The 15,042-nt window shown below is 36.1% G+C and overlaps 1 long non-coding RNA gene across 2 annotated transcripts in view; it reads left to right on the top strand.

Moving 5' to 3' along the window:
* LOC101412711 (uncharacterized) overlaps positions 1–15,042 on the top strand; it is a 36,856-nt gene that overhangs the window by 19,679 nt on the left and 2,135 nt on the right. For both annotated transcript variants that reach the window (XR_188590.2, XR_001119246.2), the window contains one exon: positions 12,768–12,890. This is a non-coding gene — a long non-coding RNA (uncharacterized lncRNA). The remainder of the gene's footprint in view (positions 1–12,767; positions 12,891–15,042) is intronic.

Genomic DNA, 15,042 nt, shown 5'->3' on the forward strand with positions numbered 1-15,042 from the left:
TTATATTCAGTACCAATTCGTGGCTGACTTTCACATGCCTAGAAACTGCCTCCCAAATAGAAAATATTTTATTTCTTATTTTAAGAAATTATGCAGATCGGCCTATTAATATCAATGGTTAACCTTATAATAAGTATTCAGAAGGTTTAAGGCTGCTGATGAGGGAAACATGCGTGAGTTCCTCATAGGGACAGCCTTTTGCCAACACTTCGTATGTCACTCCACGACAGCCTAATATTAATGAATACCAGTCTTGAAGGGGAATTCTGAATTAAGTGGTGGTTTTTATTAATTTCCCAGACTGCTTTGGCCTAGTGAACCGCGGTCTTTGACTACAGAAGGTAGAGAGCATGGGCTCTGGCCCAAACGCTGTCAAAAGATAAGAAATGTCTCCGACAGACATCAATCTGTTACTGTTCACAGGCCTGTCTCTTCCCTTCCTTCTCCTTCTAGTTATTAAGCAACAGTGTCAGTCATGGGCCCGTTCCTCTTTTCTCTTTTTATTAATGATTTAACATGGATATGTCATTACTGCTCTATACATCTTTATGCAGATGGCACGACTGTGCATTTTAATGGCAAATCTGTTTCTCACTTAACTACTGAACTGCAAAAAGACTTTGGCAGACTGGTTTCAGGAAAACAAACTGGTTTTAAAAGCAGCAAAAACTAAAACAATGCTTTTTGGCTCTACTGCTCATTGGAGCTTGAATAGTGATTACTTTAAAAGCTAGAAACGATTTGAGAAAATAGCTTATTAGAGGCAAATTTTAAATATTGGGTTGAATTTGAGGACACAATTAAGAGTGTAGTGTATATCGTGTTTTGAAAGTTAGAAGACTGGATTATGGAAAGAATTCCCTTGGCTTAAGTTATAGAGGTTTTTGGTTTTTTTTATTTAACTGGTTGTAATAATCTTTCTCATTTAATAATTAATGCAATGGTAATTTTTTAAATTCTGGGCTCTATAGATGAAACATTAAAACTGGTCTTAAAAGTCTTAGTACGTAATGTTTATATTCAATAAATATGTATTATTTCTGCTAAAATAATTTCTAAGAATGAAAAACACCTGAAACAAATATAAATTGGAGTTACTTTTGCTTACTTAAAATAAGTCATAATTCATGTTCTAATCTATGTAAAATTATGACAAATGCCATACTTTGAAAACTTAACTTGTGATGTATACTTCTCTCTGTGTGTCTCTGTCTCTCTTGGTATATATTTCAATTTAAAAGTTTAATTAAAAATTCATAGATTTAAAACTATTATATACATTAATTTTAGTTCTCCTTTTATACAGGGAGATAAAAGAGAAATTAAAAACCCTGTATAATCTCACCACCCAGAGTAGTTTTAATTCTGCTTCACTGCTTGTGTAAAAAATATGTTTTTAAATAATTTCACAACACTGTGAAAGCAAGAAAGGGCCTTAATGATAATCTAGACCAGAGATTTTCAAATCTGTGTTGATTTGGGGATTATTTCCTTACCCCAAAATTCTGCCCAAGTGGGAACAGAAAATCTAGAGCCATATCTGTGTGTTCTATTCCTTCCTGTCTCTGCTCACTTGTGGAAAGGAGAGTTTGAAATCAACTTTCTAGCTCAATTCTCTTATTTTACAGATAAGGAAAAACTATTTGCAGAGGTTAATTGACTTGCCCAAGGTAACATGGCTAATAAAAAAGATCAGTAACTCTGCCTTCTGTATGTCAAGCATTAATCAAGGCATTGGATTAAGACTGGATCCAAAGCATCCAAAATGATATAGGGGACCAATTATGACAAGAGGTTGGGAACATGCTGCCAAATAGAAAAGAACTGGGGGTGATGGGGGCACAAATGAATGGGACCTAATGCAGCTCAACTGATTTAATTTGAAAACCAAAATTTCCAAGCCAATATCTGACTTCATGTAAGGTGTGGCCTGAAAACCATTAAATATTTTTACTGCTTTCTCCCAGTTTTCATCTAGCTGTTGACTTATAAAACCAATCTAGAAATTAGGGCGGAAGTTAAGGAACACATGACCATTTTGGGAACTTTGTACTCATAATCCACATTAATTTGAAACTAGTAACATCCTGAAGTTGGATAAAAGGTCCACATCCTCTTTTTCTCTTTCTCCTTTTGGTCTTGTATGCATTATAGTCAATATTTTTCTATATCCACAACAAAAATATAATAATTGCCCCCCCAAAGAAAGCTCTTTCAAAGTAATAAATATGTCTAAGTATGCAGAAATACAGACACACAGGGTACTCTCACTAGAGTCAAATTGCTAGTGCATGAATAGTGCAAGGCCCACATTTTCTATAAAGTCAAGATGCTGTGAGCCTAAAAGTAGGTGATATTAAATGTTGGAAAAAAATGCAGGACAGAAAGCAAATTTCCTCAATAGTTCCCATGGAAGAATGGTCTCCTCATATAGCATGTATAATTAGAGTACGGTAAATCACAACTCTAAAGGCATGTGGATTTTATTCCATTGGTAGTTCAGCTCTGAAATCTCCAAAGACAAAAAATAATAACAATAATTGGTGCTTGTTGAAAAATAAAATTGGAAATGAGTAAAAAATTCAGATTTCTGATCTAATGGGAAATTCATCAATCCTAAAATCACATGGTCCCTGACTGACCACAGCTCCTTTTTATTATTATTATTATCAACTACCATAGCAGCATCTATAAACATAAATCAGGGAGGAGTTATTTCAAGAACAGCATATACATTTTTAAAAGCATCATTTAAAAGCATTCTTTCATGACAAAGTATTATGTCATTTCTGTTTTATCATAAATAAAGAGAATGCAGGATAAATTCTTGGCACAGAGTTACCTGCCAAAAGTAAATGTTGTTTGAATTTATCATAAGTGATTGATTACCATTGTTATGATTCCCTGATGCACTAAGCTAGTTGGTCACATCTTTTTATGGGCTACATTGACTTCTATTCATTCATTCTCATCAGCTGTGCCATGGAAACTCTAAACAGTGGGATAAAACTCAGAGGGTGATAGTGTGATGAATTGGTCTTTGCAAACTGCTTGAGTTTTTATTTCCACCTATATATCATTCCTCCCTGATGTGAAAGGAAATGATTGGCAGAATCAGTGTTATAGATCTGAAAATGTAGCAACATTTTCTTAAAATGTTCATTAATTCATCAAATTTATTCAAAGTATATTTATTTAGCACCTACTATGTGCCAGGCATTATGGGCCTTAGGAATCCAGCAATGAACAAAATAGATTAGGTCCCTAAACTCACAGAGTTTACCTTTGAGTGAAGGGACTAAGCCAAGAGACAAATATTTCAAATATATCCATAAGATGTGAGGTGGTGATATTAAGGAAAACCAAGGCATAAAAGAGCAAAGAGAGTGAGTGTGGTGGGTCCAATATTATTTTATATAGTCTGCTCAGAAAGACAGATTTCTGGAACAGATGAAGCCAAGACTAGCTAAGAAAAATAAATGACTAATATAAGAAAAGATAATCAGTCTCATTAATAAGTTGAGATATTGAAATTAAAGTAACAATAGAATGCTCTCTGAAGAAGGGCACCTCTATTCCAGTAGAAATTCTAATGCAATTTAAAACTTTCTGAATTTTTATTCATAAAAGACTCAGATTTTTAAAATACTGAAATAACTGGTATTTTGGAAGAAGTAACATAATATTAGAATTGCGATTTAAAACAAAGTGCAGATATGGTGCAGCTAAAGGGTTTCTTGTTCCTTAGTTTTGAAAATTGTCCCAGGTGGCAAGGATTCCTTCAGAAACCAAAGGTCTGCCAGCTTGGAAACACCATCCCAAAAAGAACTCTCAGAGTTCTTAACTCTTTAGCTTGTTCCTGTTCACCAAGCAAGGGTTTTACATTAGTAATGTAAGGCATGGTAGTTAACCTTGTTTCATAAAAGGAGAATCAGTTTTTAAATTGAGCCCTAGAGCTCACTTTGAGGATAATTTCTTTAAGGCACTCAAATATATTACTGAGCACAGCTAATCAACATTTTCTTCTAGAAGTCATTGATAATAGTAGTATATTTCATGTTATAGTTATAAAATATCCATATATTTAGAAAAATGTAAAGTATGTATATTATTCACACTCTACATATTTTCTTCTTTGATTGAGACACTAATATGGATGTTAAATTTAGGATTTATCCTACTAGAGAGAGAATAGAATTTATCCTAAATTTTAGTCTCAGTTATTCTATGTACATTATTAGTCAAAACCCATATACATAATAAGTTCATATAAATTACATGCAAATCTGGTTTTACTTTTAGAAGAATCACCACGGACTGGTACTTTGTTTGAGCTAGGGCTTGTTAACATGGAGACCATCAACACCAAGTGAAATCATCTTTAAAAGATCTGGATTTATGATTCCTGTGGAGTGAGAGTCACACTGGCCAGCATCCAGTGACAGCAGTAAAATTTAGAGGCGGATCTTTGAAAATGAGAGAATAAAATCTTCTTTGTGTATAAATTGTTTTAAAAGACGTGTTGATACTGCAATATTTCAATTCAGGGTAGAGGCATTTCAATTAATATGGGAGTTAAAATACCTATAAATTTCAATGAAGATAAAATGAAGTCCTTGGCTAGATGTAATTCAGCCAGGCAACAAATGGAACAGGTCCTTGAACTGGACCTTGAACCCAGAGCATTGCTTAACCTGGGATTTGCTTAGAAGTATAGACTTACTAAACTTTCTGTTTCGGGCCTCCAGGAAAGTAACCTCAATAAAGCATACTGAATAAAATTCAGTATACCTGTAGTTAAGACTCCATATCACCAAATCCAAACCAGAAATGTATTAGAGGTAAGTATCCCTAAGAAAGGCTGGATGAGTGTGGCACCAAACAAGGCTCCATCTCATGTCCTCTCATGTGTCACGAACATCTTACATCATACCTAATAGAGCAGTAGCATGAGAGGTACTAATGCCCTGAAAGACTGCTTCTGAGAATGTAGATTTAAAGTAGTTTCAGTGACACATGGAAATAATAGAAGAAAACTGCAAGAGCAATGTTTGACTGGCTGAGTAATACATGTATGAACACGTAGGGAATTGGAACAATCTTGAGTATGAACTAATATACCCAAACACCTGTGATTGGAAGGAGGAAATTTTCTCAAGCCTGGACTGCTCAAGAATAGGTCTTTTTATTGGTTCATTCCATCACATTTGCTGCCAGGATCTTAGTTTTCTGGCCAACAAGTTAGGAAATTAGCAATTAGATAATCACTAAGGTCTTTTATACCTCAAAATATAATTTTATTTTTCTACTTCCTGACACAATATCCTTTGTCCTGCAAAGGAAAATGTTTTTGTTTCCTTGCTCCTAAAGCAAATACCATGCAGTGGTTAGGCTTGAACAATGGAGATTTATTGGCTCATGGTTTTTGAGGCTAGGAGAAATACAAATCAAAGCATCAAGGCCATGCTTTCTTCCCAAACACTGTCATTCTGGGGCTGTCAGCCAGTGATCTTCCATCTTTGGCTCCTCTGTCACAGCAATGCCTATGGAGGCCTCTCCTTGCCTCTCTCTTCTCTTCCAAGTTCCTTTGAGTTTTATCATCTTGCTTCCTGTGGCTTTATCTCTGCTTATAAAGGACTCCAACAATAGGCTTAAGACCCATCGTGATTGAGTTGGCCACACCTTAAGTGAAGTAACCTAATGAAAGGGTTCTACTTACAATGAATTCACACCCACAGGAAGGAATTAGGTATTAAGAATATGCTGCTCTGGGGCTCATAGCTCTAAACCACCACAGAGTGTTATATTTTTAACACCCATTATGATATTAATGAGTTACTAAGGGACCCAGACCATTCTTTTTAGGGTTATGATAAAGGTTGGGGACATGATATCCTCAATGGACAAATAATTGGCCTCAGAAAATAGCTTTAATTAATAAAAAGCAAAGAAATATAAAAATAGATTTGATATCAAGACAGACTACTAGGTACTGATTAATTTAAAAAACAAATAAAGCTAATATTTTCAGCTATGATCATCATTTGCCTAAGAACATACTGATTATGGGAACGTGCTCTTTAAGGCCAGTTTCTTTGTCTTTCGAAATGCCTCAGCTATAGCCTTTCCTCCCTATTCCATTGCTACAACTTTCCAGCTAAGACTTCCTCCTTGTTTCCTACTTGATTGCTGCTCCCCACCCATTCACCTGATCCCACTGAGTCTAGCTTCTCCCTAAGCATCCATGTATCTCCTATCACCCATAAAATATCACTTTCATTGTATTATTTCCCTTCTAAAATTCCTTTTATGTATCTTCACTTCTGATCAAATTAAAACTAAACATGAACACTTTTTCGTTTCTTTCATCTTATACTTGTTAGTCTTATCTACATACCTAAATCCTTTAAGTTCAGGCTACCATGATCGTTCATGCCTTGATGCCTTCGTTAATTCTATTTTCCCTAAGAACCTTTCTTTCTCCCTTTTGACTATCCCAAATCCTTTAAAATTTATGTTTAAATACCCAAATTAAATCTCCCTTCTACATGAAACATTCTTTGAGTGCAGAAGTCTTCATTATCCTTCATTCTTTTATACTCTATTGTCTGAGCCTGCTTTGACTGTCTATCACAGAGATAAAAAATCTCTTACCTAGGGGGGCAGGCAGATTCTGCAAATGAGTGACTCATGCTAGGATAGATGGGTATGAGCAGAAGAACAGGGCAAATGGGTGTGTGTGTGTTGTACTTCAATGGAGAGGTCCTACTAGATCTAACCAAATATTGCCATGTGGGAATGTCCACTCTTGACCAATTTTCCAAAATGAAATCAGAAATCCAGATTTCTTCAGTAAAATTTCTCTATTTAAAATAGAGTCAAATAAACTGTCTTTAGGTCTGCAAGTGGCAAGTCTACCAGCTTGTGGTCCCTGGATCTAAAGCATACAGACTGCATCACATGTACACTTGCTTTCATGTTCAATATTGTTTTGTGGAAATTAAAGATGCCTTCCCAATTTCTCTGTGAGCTCTGTGAATATTTTCATTATTCCTAAAAGAAATAGCCCAATGCTCAGTGTATGAACAAATCCCTTAACTATGGTAATGAGCTGTCATTCATGTTTAAAGACACCATTGCTGTCTGATGACAGGTAAGTCTCGTTAAGTAGTTACACCACTGTCTTAAGCGATAGAAATTTATCTCCTTTGAGGGCAGAAAGACCACAGATTTTTACTGATAAGAAAGTCACAGTAGACCACATATTTAAATCCCAGCTCGATTTACTACTATTAATACTTAATTAAGTCAATTTGTATCTGTCAGCTAATGTCAGATCTGTCACATTTAGTACTATGGTTCACATTATATTATTAGTAGTATGTGCTTTATAAATTCAGTTTCCAACATACTTTGTTTCCTTGTGACAGACGTCTTCAGGGAGGTAAAATGTCAAGCAAACTTGCTGGAATTAGGCATTTGTAAGATCCAGCAGGTCTCTGCTGATTTCATCCTGAGTAATATGGCATATCATTCAAAAGTATTGCAGTATTTACTAATTGTATCAATTCAGCGGTATGGTAAATCTTCAATACAATAATTCAAAGTTTTAAAAAAATAGAGCTGATCTCTCTACCCACTAGTCCCTCACCTGTGTGGAGTTTAATAAATCAGGGTCTGAAGCAAGTTCACATAGGAGAAGAATGTGGCTGGACCACTTTCTGGGAAAGGAGTTAGTAAACATTGATTTCCAAGAGAAAATATTAGATTCTTTGAAATGATGTCTGGCCATGTGTGTATTGATATGAGGAGACAGCAGGACAGAAATGCTGAAATCAAGAAGTCATGAACTGCCTGGTGCTGGCAGGAGAATAGAACAGAGAGCTGGTGCCAAATTCTAAAATGGGGCTGGGAAATGAGGCCCCTACACTGAGTCACCATGTGTCCAGCCAAACATCTGGGGGCTCTGTTACCAGGCAAGTAGGGAAGAACAGACACTGGAGTTGGCTGGGCCTGCATATCACTTTCCCAGTTTGCAGTATTCTCACAGTGCCAGATGCCAACATGGGGCTTTGCCTGCCATTGGCCATTGTTGCTCTCTGTGGCCAGTGCCCAAGCTCTGTCCTGGGGAACTGATAATTCTTGGGCCTTTGAAAAGAGTTGGACCAGATGGGATGATCAAAACCACTGCACTTTAGGGCACAGATGGATACCAACTGTAACGGATAATCCATGAGCATCATTCAGGCCTTGCTCAGATGGCAATGAGTCCTGCTAAGTGAGCTCCCCAGCCTGTGCATGAGAGGCTGTGTCCCACCTTGCATAGAACGGTCCCATGTGCTGGCTCAGTGCCCAAGTTGCTCCTAAGTGTGGGCAATGGACAGCACTGGTCTAGAGGCACTGGGAAATCTCTACTGCTAACTTTGTTCCTTCCTACCATGTCAGAGTAGGTACTTATGACCTCACCTACCTCTCTCCTTTCTCCCTTAAATTCCCTAACATTCCCAGGGCAAGGTTGGTGTGCAGGTTATTGTTTGGGAATATTCTTTATGTCTTGCTCCTCCAAGGCTTTGCCTTTTGGTTCTCAACATTTTCTGCTCTCTAATACCCCAACTCTTGCAGACAAAAGCTTTGGTTTTCTGACATGAGCTTACCAGCTTATTTTGGAGGCAGAAAGCTGAATGTTGACTATTTCTCTTTGTCACACAAATTCTAAAGCTGCCCAAAGCAATGGGTTCTTCTAACTGAATAGGGGAAGGGTTACCTGCAAGAACATGTGGGAAATAAAAGACCATTAATTGATATTTTAAAAATATGATTAATGTTCCTGTGTCCCTTTTTAGATGGTAAGGTTCTTCAGGGTAAGAGTCAGGTCTTATTTATCTTTAAAGTATCAACCCTGGCTCAGTGTCAGGTGGATGTATAGAGGGGGGCTCCTTTTTTTTTGGTGATTTATTAGAATGAGGAATAGAAATGATAAAGATGTTTTGATTTGAACTGAGTTTTTTTTTTTTTAAATCATGATAGACTTATTCAGAGAGGAATGGACAGAGAAGAGGAGAAGAAAGTTATACTGCTTTGCTCTTACCCTCCTACCCCAAGACTTTGGGTTGGCCCATTAGACTGTCTTTAATTCTTTTCTCAAAGGAATAGTCCTGTTTGTAAATGACTGTGAGACTTGAAGCCTATATCCAGTTCACCGACCAGTTTAAGAAAAGGCGAATATTCTTAATCATTCCCTGCTATTTTCTGTGAAATACTTGTGGGGCATGGCTTTAAACCAATTAGCATGAAGCCACCGCAACCCTCCTATACTGCCAGAAACTTTTTTCTGGATCTTTTACCAGAGCCAGCATGTCACCCCATCCTCCCAATCAAGGCTTTGCTTAAGTAACACAAGGGGAACATTTGCAATGTGATTCAAGGCTAAGAGAAAGTCCTCTAATATAATAAGGCAAAGAAGATAAGCACAAGGTAGTCAATTACAAAAATTATGGTGTTTATTTTAGAGATTTTTCCACAGAATGGAACTCCACTAGAGCCTCCTCATCCTCTACTCCTCACGGGCAGAGGATGACTACTGGCCTGGCAATGGAGGTAAAACCTGAGGAGCAGAGGAGTGGGGAGTGGAGGGGTGTCTCAGCAGGGTCACCCGTCCTCCCCAGATAAGAGACGTAGGGCCTGGGTTACTTTAGTTTTCTACACAAGAAACAATTTGAAAAATATTAGATATATACATTTTCAATACTTTCTAATTCAATAGTTTTACCACTATTTTGAGATGATACAAATTATGTTCAGATACAAATAATTACATTTGCTTCCCAAGCCTCCTGAGCCTTTCACTAAGGAAAGCTTAGAAAGTAGACCTTGCCCCAAGGTCTGCTCTGGCCAGCCAGTGGCTGGAAATTCATACCAGCTTTGTATTTGGAAGCAGTGTGGTGTCATTGGACACACATATGTCCTAGAGTCCTACAGACCTCTATACTTATGTGCTATGTGATAATGGGCAGAGGTCTGGGGTTTTCTGAATCCCAGTTTCTTCATCTATAAAGTAGCAATAATAATAACCTCTTTCAAAAAGTTGTTGGGAAAATTAATTGAAGTATATTAAGGGCCCAGAATACGGTAGAATGCTTTATGTCATAGCTGTTGACACCATCACTATCAGCCTTATAATTTGTAAACATGTAGAAGAGCTGAGTGTTTTGCTTTTGATTCAGAATTCTTGATTTTATGACATTTTGTTTTGAATTTTTATTTTTCTTTGTTTACTTTTATTTTTCTTGTCTCACATAGTTTACTTTTAGATAAGGAAAAGTTGAAAACTTTATGAAAAAAAAATCTGGGTATGCACTTTAATATTTTATTTAGTTCCAAAGTGCTTTAGGAAAAAAATGATCTTTTGGTAGAAAAGTTATATTCATATTGTGGTCTAACTATCAGTTTATGTAATTGAGCTCCCTGTTAACAGTGGGTAGAAGTGAAAGCATATTAAAATAGCTGGACATTGTCACTGTGACAAAGAAATGATTCAAAAATCTCTTTGATTTGCATTTGATGTTCACCTATCCTGAGGGAGTGACATATTTGATAAGTGAAAATGAGGAAGGTCTTCAGAGAAAAAACTTGCTCAAATTTGTTAAAATTGTTTTTTTTTAATATAAAAATGTCTTCTTTAATCAAGGGTTTTAATATGGAAGAGATTCTTGAATAAAATGGAAAGTTTCCAATACATTGAAACATAAAGCCACAATTCACCATACATGTAACACCCGTATGTTACCCCTCCTTCCCGCCAATTTCTTGGGCAATATTACCCATCCTCCCATCCCTAGCCCCCCTCAAGCCTGCAAAGCCCCACCCAAAGGTAACCCAATGCCCCCCTTTTATCCCTTCCTTGTACAAATACTTACCTCCAGCTTATCATAGATTTCACCCATGTAGGTGTCAACTTACATCCTTCCTCTACCCTCCAGTTTCCTTTAAGCCTATCATTGGTTTTATAATCATTGACAAAAGCAGATGTGAAAAGACATGTTAGAACTATAGGTAAGATATGAATTAAATAATGTTAAGTGTTTAGTGTGCAATACTTTATTTTCTCTTTTGTCCTTTGTGTACTTTTTAAAAGATACCATTCATTAAACAAAAGGTAGATTTTTAAAAATATAGAAAATAAAAATAAAAATAATAAACATTATGATACAAATTGTGAGCTACAGAAACTTGCTAAAATGAAAAATAAAACTATAAAAGTTCCAATTGGCAAATGATTGAGGATTTATGCAAAGACATGTCTCTAAAGATATATTTACAGATATGTTCATAGCAGCATGATTGAAAAGAAAAGATAAATAGAAACAATCTAAATGTTTCAATTCTAGAAGATTAGTTAAATAAATTATGCTGTATGTCCAAATGATAGAATAACAGGCTGACACCAAAAATCATTTTGTTAAATACTTGTAAACAATGGTAAATATTTATATTAGATGATAATTCATTCAGCAAAATGTCGGTATCCTACTATCATAGACTTTACCAACTGGTGTGGTCAACAAAAGGCCATAGTTGTACAACTGCAGGCCCCACAGCCAAATCAGTAGATGCCTAATCACTTTCCTCAGCTTAACATATATGGAGTCCTCTAGGTTTTCTTATGTTTATTCATGCCAACCACTTCCTGCAGTTTGCAGACCTCCCGCAAAGTCAGACTCCATCAGTCGCCACCTAGAGACATGTCTTCGCAGTACTTCAGGGACTGCAGCACTACCTTCTCATTGCTGGGGATTGCTCAAAGTGGATTGCCGGAGGGCTGATGTAGCTGTTAATCATGCCAAATGTCTATAAGTCCTTTAGAGACAGCAACTACTGGAGCCATGTATCCTAAAGACAGAAATTGTCTTGCCTGTTTGCTGAAGTCCCGAGCAGGTTCCTCCTTAGCTGTGCTTGGTGTTGCCCTCTGCCATTTGCCACTTTGGGTGGATTCTAAAGGTACAAGAGAAGATGTTCCTTCCAGTGTGTAATGCTCAGTCACAGGTCTTATAGGAAAACAACCTGAGCCCTGGGTATACTAATCTAGGAGGCCCTGCTCTAACTCACAAGCAGCTCTTTCCCCCAATGTGCCGGAATGACAAAATGGACTGTAAGTCACTGGAGGAAACTCTCCGGCTTTCTTCTCCCATTGTCATTTTCCTTTCATGGGCTCCCTAGGACTTTGTGACCTGGCCTCAGTCAAAACTTTCCCCATCCATTGGGTATGTTTAATTAACCCTGAACTTCAAAGTGAAAGGTTGCATGGACATAATCCCTCTTCTTGCAATCTCTCTGGAAATGGGCAAATGAGAATCATGGGAAATTGAAATCAAATGATGTTCTGAAAAGCTCACTAAGTTCATGAATTCAATTATATTCTTTGCAAAGGGGTCATGTGTGTGTGTATAAGTCCCTCTCCCCAGCAGAAGACAAATCTTCATCTGGTGTAAAATATATAAGTAAGGCCCATTGCTGCCTTACTTCTTTTCCTCCCCCTTCTTTCCTTTTAGCTGTGGAACTGCCATGGTGAGGCTCCATCCCTGAGCTGATTTTAGTTCAGAAATCCATTGTCACTTTAGTTATGGAATATTTCCATATTCTATATGGAATATGGAAACTGAGCCTGCCTGTCTTTTCCTCTTTCCTCTCTTCTATCCCTACCTACCTTTTTTTTTTATTTTTCTCTTAATGATCACATAAATAATTTGGTATCCTCTTTTTGTCTCTAGCCTAAATCAACATATCATGTGTATTCCTCAGCTCAAGGATCATGAGATGAACCCTGAACCTGTTTAAACATCTTGGACATTTGTGGTCCCAGATCTCTAAAGTTTGTTATTGAAAGAAACAAGGTAAACCCAAATTTAGCTCTCATGACTGTTGTTTTATCAAACATGCAAGAAAAAAATGTTGGTAAACCTCTATCTGGAGTGCCTGCGTCTGTTAGAAGTTAGACAAAAGACATAGGCACAAGGAGGCAAATGAAGGGGAGGGGAGGGAAGGGGAAGAGAGGGGAGGGAATGAGGGACAAAAGAAAGCGAAAAAATCAAGGAGAAAGGGGAGGGAAGGAAGGAAAATCAAAGGGAAGTCTTTTTAGATATCTGTAAAAAAAAAAAGTCTGCAAAAACCAGAAATCTTCACACAGACAATCTTGTCCTCAAGATATTATCATCACATCTTTGATCTTTGAAAGGTATACCATACAAATTATGGACTTAGAAAACCTAAAATGCCTCCCAGAACAAGTGTATTTTCATGAACTTTATACCTCTACAAACTGAACTTTAAATTCTGAATAATTAGAAATAAATCAAATTTAGAGCAACTTTTTCCTCAGAATAAGCCTAGATAATAAAGTGACAGGGTTGGAAGAATTGCCTGCATTTAAGAGAATCCTATTCTACAAGATGGCTTGAATATTGAAATTCAAAAATGTATTATACAAGAAGAAAGTCCCTCTGAAATATGTTGAATTAAATATGATATCTTGAAATTTAAGGGTCTTAAGAATGACTGAATGAAAGGGCGCCCTTCAACAAACTATTCAAAAATACACAATTGAGATCTTGAACTTTCACAGGGTATCATTATGAAATGTGAACAACTTGTATTTGATTATTTTGCTAGCAAGTGTTAGTATTCCTAGCCAGAAAAACAGGATGACATTGTGAAAACATGGGCACGAGGCTAAAATCTACTTTAAAATTAGTAATTATTTAACACCATCAAATAGATTTAAGGTCAAGAAGAAAAATTAGGGGGGTGGGGGTATATGGGGACCTCATATTTTTTTAATGTAACATTTTAAAAAAATAGAGAAAAAAATCTCAAAAAATAAAATTATAAAAAGAAGAGAAATTAACTTTGGGATGAAAAGAACAGTTCACAGGGAAAGGAATAGACAGGAAATTAAGAAAAAAAGAAAGAGAAAGTAGTAACTTTGAATTTTAACTAATAGCAAAAGCCATGATTCTAGAAAGAAGTCAAATCAACTACTCCTCTCTTCTTGATTAATGAATCATTTGTGACTTTAAAATGTCACAAGTTGATTAAAATATACTGTACACAAAGACTGCAAATATTCATTGTTTGCCCTAAATTTGAATAACATTACGTTGTATTTTTTCTTAAGATAATGACTACAAAAATTAGAAATGGGAATATTGGGTATGACATATTTTGATTCTATGAAGGAACTGGATTTCATCTTTAAAGCTAAATATCTAAATGTTTATATAAATGCTTTGTAAAATACAGCCTTTCTATTTTAACGTATTGCAGTAAAGTGTGTTACAGATAGAAAAACTGATAAATTTTTATGAATTCTAAAGGAACCCACTAATTATATGATGTGTGTAAAATTTTCACTAGCGCTTTCTAGTGAAAGTTAAAATATGTAATAGCTGACACAAATCCCTAATGAATAGTTATTTATATTTTCTCTTAATAGACACTAGTGGGTTTTTTCTTTGTTTGATTTTTAGCATTTAGAAGTATGAATTTAAGAAGCATAAGGGTAAGCCTGCTGAAAAATTTGCTAAGGCTCTCTCTAATTAAAATATGGATATAAAATACAGTATAAGCATACATATGTACATATATAATTCCATATATTTTGTATGAAAATTATCCATATATAGTATTGGTCAAGGTTATCAAGAGAAACCAATAAACAGAATATATATATGTATATGTGTGTGTGTATACATACATATATATATATTTTTTAAGGAATTGTCTCACAGAACCATGGGGGCTGTCAGATCTGAACTCTGTAGTGCAGGCTGCAAGCTGGAAACTCCAACAAAGATGAAGCTGTCATCCTTAATCCTAATTCCCCAGGGGAAGGTAGCTAGCTGGAGATTCCTGCAATAGCAATAGTGAAGTTGAGGTAGAAATTCTTCTGACCTCAGATATCCTCTGTTCTGATTTTTAAGACCTCCAACTGACTATATGAAGGCATTATACTTTGTTGAATGTGGATTCAATCAACTAATTATAGAG

This window comes from Dasypus novemcinctus, chromosome 7 (assembly GCF_030445035.2).
Source record: "Dasypus novemcinctus isolate mDasNov1 chromosome 7, mDasNov1.1.hap2, whole genome shotgun sequence".
Classification (NCBI taxonomy): domain Eukaryota; kingdom Metazoa; phylum Chordata; class Mammalia; order Cingulata; family Dasypodidae; genus Dasypus; species Dasypus novemcinctus.